The sequence below is a fragment of the Helianthus annuus genome, chromosome 4, assembly GCF_002127325.2.
Source record: "Helianthus annuus cultivar XRQ/B chromosome 4, HanXRQr2.0-SUNRISE, whole genome shotgun sequence".
NCBI lineage: Eukaryota > Viridiplantae > Streptophyta > Magnoliopsida > Asterales > Asteraceae > Helianthus > Helianthus annuus.
The window spans coordinates 122,045,802-122,056,987 of NC_035436.2; the positions used below are offsets into that span (position 1 = coordinate 122,045,802).

At 40.3% G+C, this 11,186-nt stretch overlaps 1 long non-coding RNA gene across 1 annotated transcript; it reads right to left on the reverse strand.

Annotated features, from left to right (window-relative positions):
- Positions 1-7,066: 7,066 nt before the first annotated feature.
- LOC110903928 lies at positions 7,067-7,454 on the reverse strand. Its single transcript, XR_002572241.2, has 3 exons — positions 7,376-7,454; positions 7,205-7,260; positions 7,067-7,093 (listed from the first exon to the last, which is right to left on the reverse strand). It is a non-coding gene; the product is annotated as an uncharacterized LOC110903928 (long non-coding RNA).
- Between the last annotated feature and the right edge of the window lie 3,732 nt (positions 7,455-11,186).

The window sequence follows — 11,186 nt, forward strand, 5'->3', positions numbered from 1 at the left end:
AGCAATACTTGCTTTTTACAAAAGGTATTCATAGTGTTGTTCGAAATACATTGTGATACAAACCAAACTTTCCTGTCTAAACATGGAACATTTTCAGGGTTTTGCCATTCCAATGCCTTGGAAGCCTTTTGCCTTCTGAATCTGCTAGCTTGTAGGATCCACCCTTGTGTGCTTCAAGGATGGTATATGGACCTTCCCATTTTGGGCCAAGCTTTCCTTGATTTTCTTTTTTGCTAGCTTCATTGTTTCTAAGGACTAGGTCCCCTGGCTTGAATCGTTCATTCTTGACTTTCTTGTTGTAGTAGGCTTCCATTTGTTGCTTATATTTGGCTTCTTGAATTGCGGCTTAATCTCGGGCTTCCTCTAGGAGTTGTAAATTCAACATGGTCTCTTTTTGGTTTGTTTCAGGATCCATGTTGACAATTCGTTGGGTTACAACTCCTATTTCAGCGGGGATTACAGCCTCGGATCCAAATACCAAGCTATAAGGTGTTTTCTTATGGCTTGTTTTTTCGGTTGTCCTAATTGCCCATAGAACACTAGGCAATTCTTCAAGCCAGTTGCTTTCGTATCTTCCCAATCTTGTCTTGATACCTTCCACTATGCTTCGATTTGCCCTTTCAACCTGGCCATTTGATTGCGGGTAAGCCACTGAGCTGAAGATCTGATTGATCCTGTACTCTTTACACCAAACGATGAAAGGCTTCTTAACAAATTGCTTCCCGTTGTCGGTGACAATTACTCCCGGCAATCCGTAACGGCAGATGATGTTTTCCCAAACGAAGTCAATGACCTGTTTGCCTGTGATCTTTGCGAGTGGTTTAACCTCGGGCCACTTGGTGAAATAATCTATTGCCACTAGCAAGAATTTTACTCCTCCTTTGCTTGGAGGGAATGGTCCAACAATGTCCATTCCCCATTTATGGAATGGCCATGCCGAGGTTATTGGGACAAGATCATGCTTGGGATTTTTTGGGATTGGTGCATGAATCTGGCAAGCATCACATTTTTTTCAATTGCTCAGTGGTGTCACGGTGCATTGAGGGCCAGAAATATCCAAGGTTCATGAGTTTTGCAACCACCGACCTAGCTCCAAAATGAGCTCCACATATGCCTTCGTGAACCTCTTTAATCAAATACTTACTTTGCTCAGGACCGACACATCTTAGCAATCTGGCAAGGTAACCCTTTTTGTAAAGGTTTTCTCCTTGCAGCACGTATTGCCTTGCTTTGATTTTAACCCTTTCAGCTTCTACTTGATCATCGGGTAGTTCACCATTTTTAAGGAACTTTTTGATAGGAGTCATCCAGTTTAGATCTTCTTCGGTGACTACGTCTTGGACTTCCAATTCATCAATCGATGGAGCCTTCAGCACTTCTACCAACACCTTCTTAGTGAGGTGGGCAAAGGTGAGAGATGCTAGCTTACTTAAGGCATCAGCCTTTTTGTTTTGGGATCTGGGGATTTTTTTGATGCAGCATGCTTGGAAGGTATTCATCAACTCCTTGGATTTTTCCTTATATCTTCTCATGTTGGGTTCTTTGGCAACATAGCTATCGTTTACCTGGCTTGAGACTAGTAATGAATCTGTGAACACTTCAAGCTTTTGGACTTTCATCTCTTTGGCCAGCCTTAAACCGGCGATCAGTGCCTCGTTATTGGTGGTCTGAAAGTCAAAACGAAGAGCATATGTGAATTCCAACTCTTCTGGGTTGATCAAAATTAGCCCAGCCCCTGACCCTTCAATGCTTGAAGCTCCGTCGATAAAAAGCTTCCAGGCTTCAGGGTTGGAGGGTTCAGTGGTGGTAGTGTTTACTTCATAAATTATTTGGTTCGGGACTTCCACGATGAAATCAGCTAAGACTTGGGCTTTGATAGCTTTTCGTGGGATGTAAGTGATGTTGTGTTCACCTAGTTCCACTGCCCATTTTGCCAACCTTCCCGAATTCTCTAGTTTTTCAAGCACATTCTTAATAGGTTGGTCAGTGACCACTTGTATAGGATGTGCCTGGAAATACCTCTGAAGCCTTCTAGCTGTTTGAACTAGGGCTAGGGCAAGCTTTTCAAGGGGAGTATATTTGGTCTCAGCCAATTTTAAAGTTTTGCTGAAGAAATAAACGGGTACCTGAGCCGTGTCTCGTTCAATGGTGAGAACTGCACTTATGGCCTCTTCAGCAATTGATAGATAGACTGAAATTAATTCCCCCGTTTTAGGAGCTGCAATGTCTGGCAAGGAAGCGAGATGTTGTTTCATCTGGTTGAAGGCTTCTTCAGCCTCATCAGTCCACTTGAAATCCTTCTTATCAGAACAATTTTTGAGTGTTTTGTAGACGGGTAGAGACCTTTCAGCCAACTTTGAGGTGAAACGCTTCAAGGCTGCAAGCTTCCCGTTTAATCTTTCCACCTCCTTTTTGGTTTTTGGTGGTTTGGCTTCGAGGACAGCTTTTACTTTGTTTGGGTTAGCCTTGATGCTTTGCTTCCCGACAATGTGACCCAGGAATTTTCCTTCTTCAAATCCAAATGAGCATTTTTCTGGGTTAAGTTTCATGTTAACCTTTCTGAGATTCTTGAAAGTTTCTTGGATGTCATCAAGCATTTGATACTCCGTCTTGCTTTTGATCACCAAGTCATCAACGTATGCCTCCATGTTTTTACCAATTTGGCTTGCAAAGGCTTTGTCTACTAGACGTTGGTAGGTTGCTCTTGCGTTCTTGAGTCCAAAGGGCATCTTCTTGTAGCAGAAGATCCCTTTATTGGTGTGGAACACCATTTTCTCTTCGTCTTCTTCTTTCATGAGTATTTGGTGATACCCTTTGTAAGCATCAAGAAAGCATTTGAAAGGGTAACCAGTGAGCGAGTCAACCTTGAGATCGATTTCCGGTAGTGGATAGCAGTCCTTAGGACAAGCCTTGTTGAGATCCTTGAAGTCTATGCACATCCTACAAGAGTTGTCTGGTTTCTTGACCATAACCGGGTTTGCAACCCATGATTGGTACTTGACTTCTCGTAGAATGTTGGTCGATACGAGCTTTTCAACCTCTTGACAAGCAGCTAGGCTTCTCTCAGGTGCTAAGCTTCTTTTCTTTTGGACCACGGGCTTAACATCGGGTGGTATTCTTAACTCATGTTCAGCAATGTTTCAAGGGATCCCTGTCATATTTTCGGGATACCAAGCGAAGACATCGCTGTAATGTGTTAACAACTTTTCCAGATAAGAGAGAGTTTCCTGTGAAAGGCTTGGATTGACCCTTATTCTTTGTTCAGGGTACTTATGATTTATGATTAGCCTTTGCTTGTCTTCTTCACTTCTGGGACTTTCACCTTCAACCAGCTAGGCCTCTTGAGAGGGTTGAAGGGTTGCTATCCCCCTCTCAGTTGGAAATTTTACTGTGCCATGTCCAACAGACACGGCCATGTAGAAGGCACACTGTCCTAGTCTTCCTATGATCACATCATAGTTTGAAGGTATGTTGATAACCACAAAGGTGAGTGGTTGGATTCTTTCCTTCTGACCTTCGTTAAAACGAACATTTAGTGTCAGTTGCCCTAAAGGCTTGAGGGGGATATCAGTAATACCTTTTATGGAGGTTCCAGAGGGTTGAAGCCTGGAACGTTCTTCATTACTCAAACGGTTGAAGAACTTCTCGAACATGATTTCAGTGGCCGCTCCAGTGTCTATATATGCCCTATATGTTTTCAATGTTCCCACAGTAGCTTCTACAACAAGTGGGCTTGAAAGAGGGTCTTTTTCTGTCGGGGGAAAGCAAACACACTGAAGCTCCCAAGCTTCCAACCGTTGTCTTTTATGAGGAACCCTTTCATCAGAGTCCACCATATTGACTTCCTTGCCCTTTCCTTCAGCCATTTTGTCCCGAACCCCTTTTACCAAATGAGCGAGTTCCCCGGACTTAACAGCCTCTTCAATTCTTTTCTTGAGCTGGAAGCAATCATTGGTGTGGTGACCCTATTCTTCATGGAACTCACAATACTGTGTGGAGTTCTCATTTTTCCTGCTTTTGGGGAGAGGCCTAAAGTTCTGCTTGACTTCTTCTGTTGCAAGGATTTCTTGAGGAGTCTTTGTGAGGGGTGTGAAGCTCATGCCTTTCTCCCTGGTTGGAGGGTTCCGACCTTCAGACCTTCGATGGTCTGAACCCTTCTGTCGTCTGTCATAGGAGTTATAGTTCCCTCTTTTTCTGGCTGGGCTATTACTTCGCCAACTAGACCCTCTTTTCCTTTGTTCTTTAATATCAACTGCCTCCTCTCCCCGAATATGGGCTTCTGCCCTTTCGAGAGCTTCTTCCAAGGTTTTGGGCAGGGATTTGTTGAAATCTCTTGTGAGATATTTCGAGGTGATAGCGTTCATAAAACCGGCCACCCTCATTTTCTCATCTGCCCCCACGTAAGTTAGACCTTCCTTCTTGTATCTCTCTATGAATTCTCGAAGGCTTTCGTCATCTATTTGCTTGATCTGGAAGATCACTATAGTATCTTTGATATATCGCCTTTGTTGGGAGAAATTGGCTAAGAACCCCTTGCTAAGATCATCGAAGCTTCGAACGCTTCGAGCAGGTAAGTCATTGAACCAGATTCTTGCTGACCCCGCAAGGGTTTGCATGAACATTAAGCAACATTCAGCGTTCGACCATTTCTCGATTCTCGCTGCACCGATAAAGATCTGAAGATGGTCTTCAGGGTCTTCTGTCCCATCATATGTTCTAATGTGGGCCGGCATCTTGATTTTCGTTTGGAAGTCATAATCGGCTATCTGTTGTGAAAAGCATGAAAGGTTGCTTGGTTTATAAGGCTTGGCCAAATCTTCTTCAACCCTTGTACCCACGTTGTTATTACCATTGTTGTTCCCCTGAGTGGCTAGCACTTGATTGATGAAGTGTTGCCACGGGAAGCTGGCCATCATCTGGGTCATCATCTGGGACATAGGGTTGAAGCCTTGGAGGCTTCCAGGTGCAACTGGGCAGCTAACTCCAAGGGGGTGCTCATAACTGCACTTCGTGCCAATGGAAGCACGGACAGGGCTTGTTCCCATGAAGTTGTTGTAGAAGCTGGAAAGCTTGTTACTGGGGACTGCAGGAGCTGATCTAGGGTTAGCTCGTGGCCCAGAGGAGCACCACTCATAACTGGCTGAGATGAAAAGAGAGGATGTGTTGAGGGGTTTGCCATTGTAGACAAATATGGAATAGGATTTGGAGGATTACTGGGGCAGCCTCATTCCTGGTTGTAAAAGGTGGAATGGGAGGTCCGGGAGACAGCGTTGGTTCAGGCTCATCGTAGTCTAGACGAATCCTTATTCCCTTATCCTTCTCTTTGTTCACATACTGGTTGAGGAGAGACCTCAACTCAAGGAAATTGTTGGCAACTCCCTCGGGGGTAAGTTCAATACGCGTTGGAGTGTCAGTGACGCCAATATTAGGGGAAGGAACTCCGGATCTGGAAGGAGTTGGAGTGTTAAAGGTAAGAAACTCGGGTGTGCTCCCAGGAGTTGAGAAAGAGGTTGGTATAGCCACATGATCTTGGCTACCCGGGGTTGAAGTGTTTGGAACCTGACTTACTTCACCCGGGGATCCACGTTCAGACATGGTGATTTCAAGAGAAAAGAGCTACACTACCAGGTCTTTTTGAGGAGAAATAGCGGCGTAGCCCCACGGTGGGCGCCAACTTGTTGAAGCAACAAATAATAGACCAAACGTAGTGGCGAGGATGGTTAGGCAAAAGGGTTAAAGGGTTTAACCTTGCCTAACACAGGTCGTGGGTTCCCCCCACGTTTGCAAGACGTGGAAGGAGGTTCACTAGTTTATTTTGTTGTTTGCTGAGGATCCTTCTCTGAAGTGTGTTCAGATTCGGATGAAGAAGCAAATAGAATATGTGTGAGTTGGATGTGAAAGGGAGTAACTTGCATGAAGCAAGTACACGATGTGAATGACCAGAGTTTTAAGGAAACAGGTCTGGTCCGGAATGTCCCAACTCAGTAAATGAAGTGTCAATTATATAGGAGAAGACATCTCCCAAAGAGGCATTCATTTGACTAGTGACCTAGCTTGCAGCGAGGGGCTTGCCCTTTCGGGGGTTGAAGCCTTTTGACCCCTGGATAATAGCATGTGCTCTGCAGACCTGCGTTGCTTTTGCGGCTGTGGTTGGTGAAGCAATCCCTGGATGTGACTGGCTACTGTTTTCACACTACTTTACTTCACCTCTACGACTGTTTGACCTTCGAACCCTTTAACCCTTTGAGCACTCAGGTATTTTAGTCCTTTTATATTGTCTTGGGCTACCCCCGTCATCACTTAAAAAGGCCAAACCACGGGGACTATCTAGGCATCTTCTTCATTTTTATTTATAAAACCCCACCACCACACTTCATCTTCAACCTCCACCCACCATCACCCTCCTCCACCCTCCACCATCACAGCCACAGTCACTCTGTTCTCTGAAAAAAGTAAAAAACCCATCCAACCATTATAAACCCTTGTTTCTGTTCATTTTGCAGACCTGCTTCAAATCATATGTACATGATTCAATTGGTGGAGACCAATAGGGCTTTTATATTCATTCATATGAATCGACTAATCAAATTTTAATTGGCTTTTTTATCCACTATTTAAATTTATAATCAGATGTGGCAAATTTTGATTATTCAAGAAGAATTTAATAGACAAGATAACCAAAAAGATACATTTTTCATGGGGAAAAATAAAAAACTTTTTTATTAAATGAGAGCAAGAGAATACCAAATTAGGTTATAAGAGGGTATGGAACCGATCAGATATCAACTGATTATCTGATATTGATTATCTAATTCCTTAATAATCAAAAATCAGAACAGAGCCTGTTTATGCAAATCATATATTTTAAAGCTATCTTATTTCCCCTTAAAGTCTCTTAAACTTCTTGACAACTATTTTAACTGCATAGTTCATCTATTTAATGTTGTCTGCAAATCATATATTAATAAAATATATGATTCTTAGGAACTAAAAACTTCAATTAGATTAAAACACGAACAAAGGGATAGTCGGCCCGATTCGAGATGGGCAATCTCTGATTACAAGGTGTAGAAGCCCTGTCTGGGTAGGGTCCCTGAAACAGAAAAGACAGAAACAATTAAAGGTCGAATATTTAAATCATTCGTATCTCTAAACTGCATTTTCACAAGGTAGTTAAATACGCAATAAAATGATTTCCACTTACAAAGCAGATTGCTGTTGGTTAAGCTGAGGTAGAAGCTGCTGTAAAGACATCATTTGCTGTAGAAATGAATTGCAAATAGTTAGGTAAAGGTCATGGTCAACTCGGAGTTTTCATCAATCGAACTATACCATGTAAAATGTCACCCGCTCACACAAAAGGTTATATATATACGTGCATCATCTGAGGTGAAGTTAACTGACGAAGTACTTCTGGATTCTGCATCATCTCTCTTAACTGAGGGTGGTGATGGTCGAGGGTGGAGGAGGTTGAAAATGAAGTGTGGTGGTGGGGTTTTATAAATAAAAATAAAGAAGATGCCCGGATAGTCCCTGTGGTTTGGCCTTTTTAAGGAAAGGGTATTTTTGTCATTTCACACCCTTTTAACAGAAAAAACAAACTGAACTTAGACCCAGGGACTACCCGGGAACAAAAAAGCGAAAAGTTGGGGACTATTCAAGTAATTTTAGAAAGTTAGGGACTAAAGGTAAAAATAGGCGAAACCACAGGGACTATCCGAGCATTTTTCTCAGATTATTATTTACTTAACTATTATATTTTTAAATTATTTACTAGATTTTGTGTGTGTATGTATATTATAACACCATACGTTTTATTTAGCTCTTTTATTCTAGAGTAAATTACAAGTTTTGTCCTTTATGTTTGTCCAAAATTTCAGGCGTTGTCATTTACCTTTAAAATTGATAAGTTTTATCCTTAATGTTTGCAAATGTTGTACGTTACGTCCTTTATGGAAAACTCAGTTAAATTTTTTGGTTAAATCTGAACACCTAAGGGTATTTTTGTCTTTTTACCTATATATTTAATATTATTATTATTAAAAAAAATACTATTATTATTATTACTATTATTTATTTATATATATCATCATCTGATTCTCCTCTCTCTCTCTACAATTGCTTCTCTCTCTAGCTCTCTGTTTCTCTCTCGATCTCTACCACCATCAACCACACTATCCAAAAATCCCAACAAAAACAAACACATCCAGACGAACTAACTAACCTCAAATCGATTTATAAACCCCAGTGCTCAAATTGGTGTGAATCTGGTTAGGTGAATCAACCCGTCACCGCCATCTCCACCACTCTAAACCTTCACCGTCACCACCACCCTCCATCGCCATTGTCACAAAACCCCCTCCAATCCTCTGCCTTCTCTCTCCCTAAATTCCCCCTCCAATATGCCACCATCGATTCTTTGTCTCTTTCCTTCACCCACCTCCTCCATCAACACACCCCACCGGAACCCTAACCCCAACCCCAACCTGCAACAACCAAAATCAGATGTGCGGTTTGACTCCAACCACCGGAACCCTAACCCCAACCCCAGCGCCACCGCATTCTTCCCCTCTTTTGACTCCAACCACAGTTTACCACAGATGTGCGGACGGCGTCTGCGACGGAGCGGGCGGCTTTGATGTTGGCGGTTCGGATGTCGTCTTTGCGTTTATTGTCGACGTAGCTTTCGGTTTTGGAAGAGGGTAGTGGTTGTGCTGCTGCCATTGATGGTGCCATTGGAGGTTTGTGACTGAAACCCTAATTACAGTGGTTGAAATGGGGAGAGGTGGAAGAAAGAAACCCTAGTGGTGATGAAATTCTTGAAAATCGATCTGATGATGATATAGTTGGGGTTTCTTCTGGTGATGTTGTTAGAGAGAATGAGTGTGTTGCAGAGATCTGGTGATGATGATAAAGTTAGTGTTTTATTATTTACCTAATGGTCCCTTAATATAAGTTGTTTTACAGGATAGTCCTTGGGAAGTTGAAATGACAATACTACCCTCATGTGCCTTGCACATGACCAAATTTATCCAAAAAATCTAACTGGGTTTGGCCTAAAGGACATAACGTGCAGGATTTGGAAACATTAAGGACAAAACTCATCAATTTTAAAGGTAAAGGACAACGCCTGAAATTTGGGACAAACATAAAGGACAAAACTTGTAATTTACTCTTTATTCTAATTCTAACTAGGGAGGTTCCCCCGCGCTTCGCGGCGGGTGCTACTATCGTACTAAACTGAATTGAAACCGACTGAACAACATATAGGTACGATACTGGCACTCATTATATCAATCGAAAGGCAACACCCAAAAATAAAGTCATTATATGCCCAAAAGGATATCGACACATAATTTACATAAATCGAAAAGCATAAAAATGAATATCATTAATGTCTTCCGAAATGAATATCAGTATTCATTCCATTCCGATGGTACTGATACCAGTACTGATATTGTTGGGTTGGAATTGACGTGGTACCAATACTCGCTATAGTTTATGATAATTAAAAAAACTCTATACTACTATCGAAGTTCTTCGCACGGTATCAGTTCAATTCGTCATGGTAAAGAACAGATGGTATAAGTTTGGTTCGTCAAGATACCAGTATGGTATTCATACTCCCTATAGTTTATAATATTAAAAGATATTGTATACCGCTATCCAAGTTTCGCATGGCATCTGTTCGATTAATCATGGTAAAGAACAAATAAAGATCAATTAGATTGATCCGTTTGATTTTGAACAAAACTTTTAGTGGAACGAAGACAAAAATAAACATGTCGCATATGTTCATAACTTTATAAAGTATTACACTTTATTATTAGAATAACGAAAAAAGTAATGTTAATTTATATAAAAAAACTAAATGTGAGTTAGATTTGATAACATGTACATTTGTGCTTCGATTACTTAAGTTTTAACACTCACAACTCAGTTTCGGGGAAAAAAATGTATCAATACAGAGAAAATTTTAGACACGTTGAAACAATATACTCAAAATTATATAAAATATCGTATCTTAATAGTTATAAAAGGAAAAAACATGCAAAATCGATAAAACTAAAAATATATTAATAAAATAATTAAATATTAAAAACAAACAATACTAAAATAATTTTAAAATGGTGACTTTCTATTAATATAATAAAATAATAATAATATATAAAATATAATATATAATATATTAATAAATAATTAATTATTAAAAACAAACAATATTAAAATAATTTTAAAACACTATTCATGGCAAGTTTATATTAATATGTATAGTATAATTCTAATTGTATTATCATTTCATATACATTAACAGTATATTTATGACGGGTATGTTTGAAAATTGACTTAATTAATAAATTTCACAAAGACAGAAAAAACAGTTGACTTGAATCCATGATCAACTATTAAAATAAAAATATTTATTTTAATCAACTGTTTTGTTAAAAGGATTTATTCAATACATGTAGAACATATATATTTTTTTATACATGGTATATTTAGAATCCTATTTCTAATAAAGGATCCCATGTAACACCCCAGTGTCTCGAAAGTCAAAGTCAAAGTCAAGATTAAAGTCAAATGAGTAAAAGATCGCTGATAGCAATCTGTCTCTCCTTGCTCAATCCCTGGTTGACTTCTTTGACTGTAATCAGTCTATTTTATGTTTTTACGTTAGTTGTATTATGTGGAGTAATTAATTACAATCGAAGTAATCGAAGTATATTTCTCGATGCGAACCGCTTTACGACTGTGAATAATAGGAAGTAACAATGCGATAAAGTTAATTAAACGCAAATCGAACTAATCTAATCATCATCGCGCTCGCAAACTCGAATATACGCATTTTGGGTTACTGTTATACGTGTGTGTGTGCCTTATGTGTTACTTGTGCGTGTTTATTTATGCTATGTGTGGTAATCAATCGAATCGCAATCAAATCACAATCGCAAACCGAATACAAACGAAGGATGATTGTATGGTAATATAGTAGTTGGGATTAAAAGTAATTTAGTTAGGAAATTCTATCGTATTCTCATCAGTCGCAATCGAAATCGAAATGTCAAAAATCATCGCACCGAACACTCGATTCAGGCCGCTGATCGATCAGGCTACCAGCCGATCGAACAGCCAGCCGATCGGAGAGGCTGTCCGATCATGCTGACCAACCGATCGGCCAGCCTTTA